This window comes from Apis cerana, linkage group LG4 (assembly GCF_029169275.1).
Source record: "Apis cerana isolate GH-2021 linkage group LG4, AcerK_1.0, whole genome shotgun sequence".
Lineage (NCBI taxonomy): Eukaryota > Metazoa > Arthropoda > Insecta > Hymenoptera > Apidae > Apis > Apis cerana.
The window spans coordinates 2891536-2901369 of record NC_083855.1 but is presented as its reverse complement, the minus strand read 5'-3'; positions in this window follow the sequence as shown (position 1 = coordinate 2901369).

Here is a 9834-nt window from a genome sequence, read left to right as displayed (position 1 = left end):
TATAATATATATATATATATATATAAATAATCTAAAATTAAAAACTATTTATCTGAAATGTTATTTTCTTGTTTCAAAATAATTTTTATTTTCAAAATATTTAAAAAGAAGGCAAATTTAAAATATATTATCTGGAAGAAAAATCTGAAAATCTATTTTCCCTTCCTCTTTAGCCTTAATTACGAATTAGGAGGGAAGAAAACGAGGAAACACTTCGAATTTTTAGGCTTCAATTAAGGCTCGTAGAACGGATCTTCACCGTGAACTTCGCACAAGATGAAAAGCAAACGAAGCAACACGTTTCTCACATTGAGCATGTCTCATAACAGGCGCGGCGGTCGCAATTTAGACACACTTGTCTTCCTACTTCATGTTTGAATGACTTCTTTTGTACTTTGCGTGGCCCGTGGTAGTGAAGCACGAAGATACATAGGCGGAGGGGGACCCGCGTGAAGTAGAATAAGAAGAGAGCAACCACCAAGAGAAGCAACAGCTAGCTCCCGGTTAGCCGGCTTTTCGTTTTAAGTTTGTCACAGTTATAACTCGCGGCCACGGCTTCGCGAAAGTGGGTTAAACGAAGTTCCATGGCACTTCCTCGTGCCACGGTTCGTCGAACAACCGCTGATGCAATCGACGTCGACTAAAAGGGGGAGAGCGGGGAGAAAGATCACAGAGAGAAGGAGCCTTCGTCGTCCTCTCTTCTTCATCCAACGATCCTCGATTAAACTCAGACGATCTCTCTAAATCGAGCAAGATGCAATCTTCCCTTTTATATTCGAGGGATATAAAGAGGGAAAAGAAGAGAGAGAGAGAGAAAGTAGCGAGCACCGTTGGCGGGAAAAATAAGATCGAAGCATAAAAGTTGAATAAATCTGGAAAACATCGGCGGAGGAGGAGGAGGAGGGAGAGGAGGGGTGGTTCAGCTCGAGGCACGTCAAAGGGAGAGAAACTTGCTGGATTCTAAGTGGCGTGCAAACAAGACGAAGACGATAACTTTATTTACGCAGCTTTATGCACCGGGTGTCCGGAAAAATGACTTTTAAACCCGTAGTTGCTTGTACAACCGTTTCCCCTGAAAACAGGGAACCAACCCACTCTCTTTGACCATCTCTTCCGCCGTCTACGTGCACTCGTCTAAACTCATCCTAGCACCGTTTCCACCTACAAACGGTCGCGATAAAAAGTGGGTTAAAGGCGAAATGGTATAGCGATATACATGTATATATATATAGATGGGGCAGGTTGCTACCCCTTTGGCGACGCGAGGAACAAAGAAAGGAGGGAAGAGGTGTGAGTGGAGGAAAAGGAAGAAGCGCGGGGAAGAAGGAGGGGGAATTGGCATAAAGAGGGAAAGATAAATCGTATTAACGCCTATCCTCCAAGCCACGAGTTCGGTCTTCCACCTCCGATGGACGCACGCAATTTCGTGCACACAGGGGATGCACAAGTGGCCGAATACGTACGTGTACGCGCGAGGTTACACAGTGGAACAAGGGAATACGTCGATACGCGTGTACACGCGACACGTACACAAGATTATCGCGTCGAATTGCGTGTTCGTAGCAGGTATTTGCGCATTCCATAGGTGCACAGACGCGCGCGGCCGATATATTTAAATACAGAGAGGGGCGGCCTCGTAGATGTGTAAGGGCGCCGCTGTGCCACGTTTGCGAGGAACACGTCTGGACGCAGGCGCCGGTAGCCATGGCGACGATTCCTTCGGATTGGCCGCAGCTTCCACTTGAATCCCCTACGTCGACCCCCGCAGCCGGCCTCCGGCTCTGACGTACTATCCGCCACCATCGATAACCCCTCTGGCTCGTACCTCGTTCTCTCTTCCTCCCTCGCGGCCAGACCAACCCCCAGCTTTCCCCTCTCTTTCTCGCCCTCTCTGTTCGCCTTTCCACCCTCCTCGCCGTCTTCTTCCCGCCGTCTCCTCCTACGTTTTTTCGCTCTATGTTTCTCTCTCTCTCTCTCTCTCTCTCTTTCCTATTTGTTCGTCGACTCGTCTTTTTCCACAGGCCCCTGAATCCAGAAGTTTGCTCGGCTCGTTTCTGGACCGTGCTCCTCCTCGAATTTCTCGATTGAGATCTCGGTGGCGAAGAAAAAGTTGGGACGAAAATATTAAGAGATTCAATTATGGATGGATGGATGTAGGGTGATACAGGTGGAAGCTTTGTTGTCGATCTGATAACGTTTATGCAAAATGATAAAGGGGACAATAACAAGGAGTCGGCGTCGGGACATTCCATTCTTATCCGCGTGTAAATCCTGGCAATGGTTATATTATTGAAAATTTTAATAACGAAAAATTTCATTGCTTATTTATTTCAATATAGGTATATGAGAATACAAATTAATAAAGGTGTGTTTTATAGTCTTTCGTGGTGGGTAATAAAGGGATAGTAAATATTTGTTATGACGTTGGAAAAAGGTTGCCTCTTTCAATGAATAGTTTAAATAATTTTTTTGACATCGCGTTTAACCTATGAATTTTTTCGCCGATGCTTAAACAAGTATCAATTGTGCACAGCTTATATTCGCAGCGTAATGCATCGCGAATATAATAAAGGATTCTAGCTTGCTGATTAATTAACCACCATGCATTATTGGCGTATTATTAACGTGCTGCACTCTCTCGACACGACCGGCGCAGATAAGGCTGTGACCACTTCCGGGTGCGTACACTTCGCGAAAGGTGAAACGCGAACTCCAACTCCAATTAGCATTCTCTTTAATGCGAAAAGAAACGGTGTGCAGTTTCTTGCGCACCGTCCTTTCCAACCCCCTGCTTCTCGACGCAATTGTATTTCCTTAAGCGTCCTCTCTCTCTCTCTCTCTCGACACGAGCAACGCCTGTTGCTCCCCGCCATAATTGACGAGCAATCGAGCTTTATTTATCATCTCTCGATACTCATTTCATTTTAAAAAATCGGAAATATATAAATCGTTCCTCAAGATTCTCGACTAATTTTTTGAGAAATTTATCTAGAAAGTTGTAAAAAGAAAAAGAAATACTCGTATTTATCATAGTATCGTTATAAATAATTGAATTCATTTTGCGAAACTTTCGTGAAATTAGATGAGAAATTAGAGAAAATGAAATGTAAAAAGATAGAAAGAACGCTTCGTTAAAATGTAAAAGTGCATATTATATTCTTCGTGAAATATAACAAAATTTCACATACCTATATCTGAACTATAAAAAATTTTAAAAGTCCGGTAAATTAATAAAAAAGTATCATTCGCAACTTTAACGCAATTATTCATCGTTCTCTACCCTCCATCATCAATATCGTACGAAACGTTCTTTTCAAACTATGTTATCCTATCAAAATTCAATCCGATATAAAATCGTTTGCATTATCGATATCTTCTCTCCTAATCGATAAAATCAACGAAAGATTCCACGTAGTTCCACAACTTTGGCAACCAGCCAAAAAAGATTAATTCGAATTGATGGAACGAGTCGAAAAAAAGAAAAAGGCAGGTGAAGACAGTTTGTTCACCTCCAATTAACAAACAACGGCGGCTCGCGCGGAAGCTCGCGCAGCAAAAAACTTAGGAAACATTGAAAACAAGATTACTCGTTGCGACTCGGCGGCATAATGATTAACGCACCCCCCATCCGGCTTCCCCGCTATGGCGCGCGAACCAACATGCTCCCGGAGAAGTGGCGCGCAGCTACCATGGGCTAACGAATATCCGCGCCGTCGTTTCGTAATCACCGTATAGAACGGTGGTTTTTCCGCGAGAGAAATGCGGTTAAATCGTCGGCCGCTCGTGACGGAAATAATGGTAAACGCGCGAACGCGGCGCAAGCTCGTTTAATTCGTTGCGAGCGAAAACAGCCTTTTTTTCGTTCGTCATTGTTATCGGAGGAGGGGAGGAGGAGAACGACGCGTGTGGAAACAACGCGAATTCTGAATTTCGACCGGGGAGCCTGGAATTTTCTACCTTCGTATAAGGGTGGAGATGAGCAACCATTTGTTACATACGATTGAATCGGGCTAATTAATTAAATTCGAGCGCCTAGTATGTTTAATCATTAAGTTTGTATTAAAAGAATTGGAATCACTGATATTGGATCCTACGGAATTCGAGAATTTAGAAATTTGTATTCTTATTATTGTATCATATATTACTCTATGCACATTGAATAAAACGATACATGAGAATTTTCGAAATATTCTCAAAAAATTGTAGGTAACATCATATGGAAAAAATTTCTCGAATAATTAATCATCCATTCTTACTGAAACGCGTTTCGTCTCGTCGTATTCACTTCCTAATTGCTCCGCATTTATCCTGCTTACAGACTATCAAAAATTTACCCAAGTTTTTCTCCGATTATATATCCCCTCGCTTCCAGCAATTTGCTAGTTCGATTCTCCTCCATTTTCTTGTGAAACAACGAAACGAGGCAAGGGGGTGGGAGGGAGCGTCGTCACGGCGGTAAACGTTTCCGATGTTGCCGATGTTGAACGAAGCTCGTTAATGAACGCGTACAACAACCGATAATTTAAAGGAGGCAAGGAAAATGGGTTGAAAGCACGGCTGCCGCCGAAAATCGAGGCTGGCTGGGAAAGGAGAGTCTGGAGGAAACGGGGAGAAAATTTCGCGACGATGAGTTACCTTATTAAGTGTTCGTTAATTGCATTGTTTGTTTCGTAACGGGAAAAGGACTCTTTGATGACGTCTCGCCTTTCAGATCTTTGGCAAAATTATATCTTGCCTGATGTCGTGATATTTTACATTACTTTCACAAATTTATTTTCGTATTATTATTAAGAGGATTATTATTCGACAAGTTTTCGCGACACTCGATAATCGAAATTATATCGACAATTCCAATGGAAAACGATGGGATAGATTTTACATATCTTCGATTTTTCGCGAAACCGTCAAAACTCATTTTCACGAAATATCAAATTTCCTTAAACCTTACGCTATATATAAAATTATTAATTCCACGAAATATATTCCAAGAACAATATCGCAATCCAACTTTTTACATTTGGAAACATTCACAGATACACGGTGTTCAAAATGGAAATATATATCCTTCCCGAAACACCGCATGCCATCGCATCGACCAGCAGTCGGCTAGACGAAGGTATCGATCATTATCATGCGCGAGAAGACCGGTGACGGTTTCCAAACCTCTAGTATTACCGGGCTGGAGAGTAATCCAATCCAAAGCCGGGGGACTAGGGAACGTGTCGCGATACAAAATTCGAAAAGAATCCGTTGGAGGATCGTCCGAATCGGTAATCGTGTAACGCGAGCACATTGCTCCGAGATGCGAGAACATTCGATACCGGAAACGAGGATGCTCGAGATGGTTGTGCAATGCGCCATTCGCCGTTGTCCGATCATAATACCTCCGCCCTGTGGTGGAGAAAAGAGGCGTTAAAAGTTATATTCGACGAGGGATGTTGCAAAAAAAAAAAAAGGAAAAAAGAAAAAAGGAAAGAAAAGAAAGAAAAAAAGTGGAAAAAGAGAAAAGAATAAAAGGGGAAAGGGATAGAAGAGAAGGAATTAACGAAGAGACAACAACGTCTGGCTGGAGATACAAGGAGTGGTCTTGAGAAGAGACGAGTATTGTTCCATTCGAGGAGTAGGAACAAAGGTTTAGGGAAATTGTGAGCTGGAAGTGGGAAATGGACCACGAGGACGTTTCAAACTTTCGTACAAAGAGTTGTTATAGTATTTTAAGTAATAAGATGGGAGAGGGATAAATAATAGAGACCAGAAGGGATGCATAAATGGATAAATAATAGGACACATGTAATAATCGTGGAAAAGAGTAAGTTTTTCGGTAAAAAAATTATTCGAGGAATCTAGGAAATCGATAAATGTGCGACAATTAATTAAACGAAGAGTTATTAAATAAACTGAATAATAAAAGTAGAAAAAGAATCTGTACAAAATTAAATTGAATCAACAATTTTTAGAAAACTGGATAAAACATGAACGTGACAATTGAAAGTTAAATAGATAAACGATAGACTTACTGAAAGGAAAAATCTCTGAAGTAGTAAAATTTTGAATTAACCCCAACAACTTCTCAACAACTTCTCTTCAATGACCGTTCGAATAATCGAATTGAAAAAGGTAATAATAAACGTTGATCAAGAGAAAATCACGGAGAATAAAAAAGATTGATTTCGAGAAATTATTCGATTCGTCGTCCAGAAGGAAAGATGGCGGAAGAAGGGAGAGGATGCATATACAAGTAGGGTGGTGCGTGGGTGGGCATACATGGATGGACCGTGTACAGTCGAATACGTTGGTAAATATGTGGGCTGTAACTAGGAAGCTGAGCACGCGAGAACCGTGTCCGTGGGATAGTCGTCGTCGACTTAAAAAAAAGAAAGAAAAAAAAAAGGAAAGGAAAAGAAAACGAAAAAGGAGAAAAAAAGAGAAAAAAATGGAAAGGAAAAGAAAAAATGCGAAACACCGATGCAGCGCCGGCCATATACGGTATGCTCGGTTTAAATGCGCACGCTCAATTATTTCCCAAGATATACGGTCGCTGGACTGGAGGAGGGTGGAACATTCGTTGCGTTATTACTTTCCGAGACTTTAATATCACTCTCAGGTTCTTTTTTTTTTTTTTTTTTTGAGGCAGTTTAATCAGACTTGCAATCGATACATACACTGCAACATTTTTCACGAGTGATTTAAATTATAATTTTCAGTGAATTATAATTTACTAAATTCAAATTATGGAATAAATGATTTTGAAAAGTTTGTAACAAGAACGAAATCTTTTATTTTTCTTTCAAGGAAAAATGAAAAAATCACTTTACGATTTTAGAGATAGATTTAAATTTTTCTTCGATAAAAATATCCATCGAATACGTTATCTCGTACAATAATTATATCCTAGAAAAATTTAATCAACATTCGATAAGAATATTTTTATTACGAACTCTTTCTCTTCCTCTCCCTCTCTCTTCTCTTATTAATAACACGCGAAAATTTAACGAAATAAAACTTAGAAAATTCGGATCGATTTGTCCGCGCAACGATTCATGGTATCCACAGGCGAGGGGGAACGAATTGTCACACAGGCACAAATATGATACGCGATGAATGCACAGAGGCCACAGGTGGACGTACGATTAATCCTTTCTGGGTAACTGGTTCCACCGGTGAAACCAGAAATTTGTATCCCTTTTCCAATATTTTTTTTTCTTCCTTTTTTTTTTCCTTTTTTTTCTTTTTTTTTTTTTTGTTATTCTTCTCTCTTTATTTTTCGGTGCCATCGGTTCAATCGATATTCGGAGAGAAAATCACTGTTGGGAAACGATGAGGGCGTGAGGGCGCTCTCTCTCTCTCTCTCTCTCTCTCTCTCTCTCTCTCTCTCTCTCTCGTCCCTGTTGTTTTTGCAAAATCCTCCGGAACGAGGAAAAGCTTTACGTTCCAGAGGATCGCGAGAGGAGGAGGGAGGAGGCAGAGGGGTGACATCGAGACACGGAATCGCGATGGAACGCGCGGGGGACGAGGGGGAGTGGGTGGGATGGAAGCGAATTTCGAAGCACGGTAATGATTTATTTTTTACCGAATTTACAGAGCGGGACTGCATTTTTCCTCCCTCCCCTCCCCTCCTCCTCCTCGAATTTATTAAAGGGTCCGACGCGGCCGTTTAATTGAAAAAGCCCCTCGCGCGAATTTACCGTTAAATAATTGTTGTGTTTTTCGACGCGGCGACCGGAACGCCGGCCGTAATTTCGCGGGCGCGAAAAAACGCAATCTCGCCCAATATTTGCCCGTGGCCCTGTTTTTCCCGCCGATAATTCCATCGTTTCAACGTTTAACCCCGAATCATCCTCGAAATATATATATACATATATATATTACACGTGTCATCATCCGTATATACCCCCGTTTAAAATCCTCCTTTAAAAGTACCACCGCGAGGCTTAAAACGTGGGAGGGAGAGCGCAACGTGTCGCGAGCACAAAGGGGAAATTACAAGGAACGATTATTTTAACTCCAAACACCGGCGCGAAGAAGAAAGAGAAAGACGCGCACACTCGCACACAGAGAGAGAGAGAGAGAGAGAGAGGAGGGGAAGGAAAGGAGGGAGGAAGAGAAACTTAACGGATAAAACGGAAGGGAAAGAGAGATCGATTCTCACGCAAGGGTTTGAATAAGGAATCCCAATGCACGCCGCTCTTGCAAATAACCGTGGAGAGATAAATACCCGAAAGCATATAGGGGTGAAAGACACACACGCGATTAGTAGTAACTCTTCACCGGGTAGAGACGGGGAGGAGAATTGGCGGGGTGGCGGGCGGCGAGGCGGGGAGGGGAGAACGATGCACGATTTAAAGTTACAACGACGTCCGCCGGTCGTGTCTCGCCGCGTCTGTACGTGGTCGTACGCCGCGAAGAACGGTCTTTCCAGCCCCTCCTCCTCCCTCTCGCCTCCCCCTCCCCCTCCATTCATCCATCCATCCCATCCATCTCATCCATCCATCCATCCTATCCATCCATCCATCCATCCATCCTATCCATCCATCCATCCATCCGTCTCTTTCCATCCTCCGGGGGCGAGGTGTATAACCACCCCCGCGATGCGAGCATGGGTCTCGGTGTGCAGCGGGAACCCTCTCCTCCGCAACCCTCGTGGCATGGCCCTGGTCGACCGAACGAACGAGGGAGAGAACCCTTCCTCCCTGCCCCCAGAGCGCCTACGCCTCCCGCGTTGCCCCGGCAACCCTGGCTTGGGGTTGGCCTCCGCCTCCTCCGCGGCTCCATTCACGGCAACCCCCCTCCCCCGTCCCTCCTCGCCTCACCTCCGCAGAGCAGTTTCTCTCCTCGATGCCACCACACGACCACCGCCACGAGGGATGGATAAAACGAGAGATACGTAAGGGAGGAAGAGAAAGAGAGAGGAAAGCCTCTTTCCACCATCCTTCTACGGTCGTCGCGCTTCCTCGCTTCGCTACCCTCCTCGGCCACCCTGCTCGCCGGAGCAAGCTGCCTCGACTGCTCGGTCCAACCCCCTCCCTCCTCGCCCTTCTACTAGCCTCGTTTCGACTCGAGCAGAAGAACCGTGGAGGAGAAGAACGAACGTCGCCGCCGTCGACGACGACGACGAGAAGGCGACACGGGTTGGCCGCCTCGATCGCTGTGTGCGAAACAGCGAAATTCGAAATAGGCAGGGAGGGAAGGAAGAAGGATCCTCTGGAAGCCAACCGGATTACCGTATCTCGAATAATTCATGCATACTCGCTTCTCGTGTGCATACGAGAACCGACGACCACCATCGGGCCAATTTCTCTCCTCCCCCTCTCCCCCCTCTTATCCTTGTCTATCTAAGGGAGAGAGGGGGACAGAACACGTATCCGGTGAACCGGCATACCGAGACAGACAGAGAGAGAGAGTTCTTTACCGTATAATAATATCATCCTTGTCCGTGGTGACGTGTATTCGCGCTGTATTGAGAAAATATTATCGATCGAGAGAGAGAGAGAGGGAGAGAGAGAGAGAGCGAGAGGAACACGGAGAGAGTGGCGCGCGCGCGCGCACGACCGCCCCTGCGGGGGCGGCAGTGCCGCCCGCGGGGGCGAACGTGAGAACTTGAGCGTGGTCGATCCCGCTTCCCTCGGTGGGACGACGACGATGCGCAGTTCGGGGATGTAAGCGAGCACCGAGCCGGCCGGAAGCGGGGCGCGCAGGTAATCGGGGAAAGGAAAGTCGGAAGGGCAAATTGGGATTGTTAACTCGTGCGACGAATGCTCGAGCGAGACCGGGACACACTGGTCTCGAATATCTCCGTTGAACCGTTCGGAATTTTAAGGACTTTTCTTTTTTTGG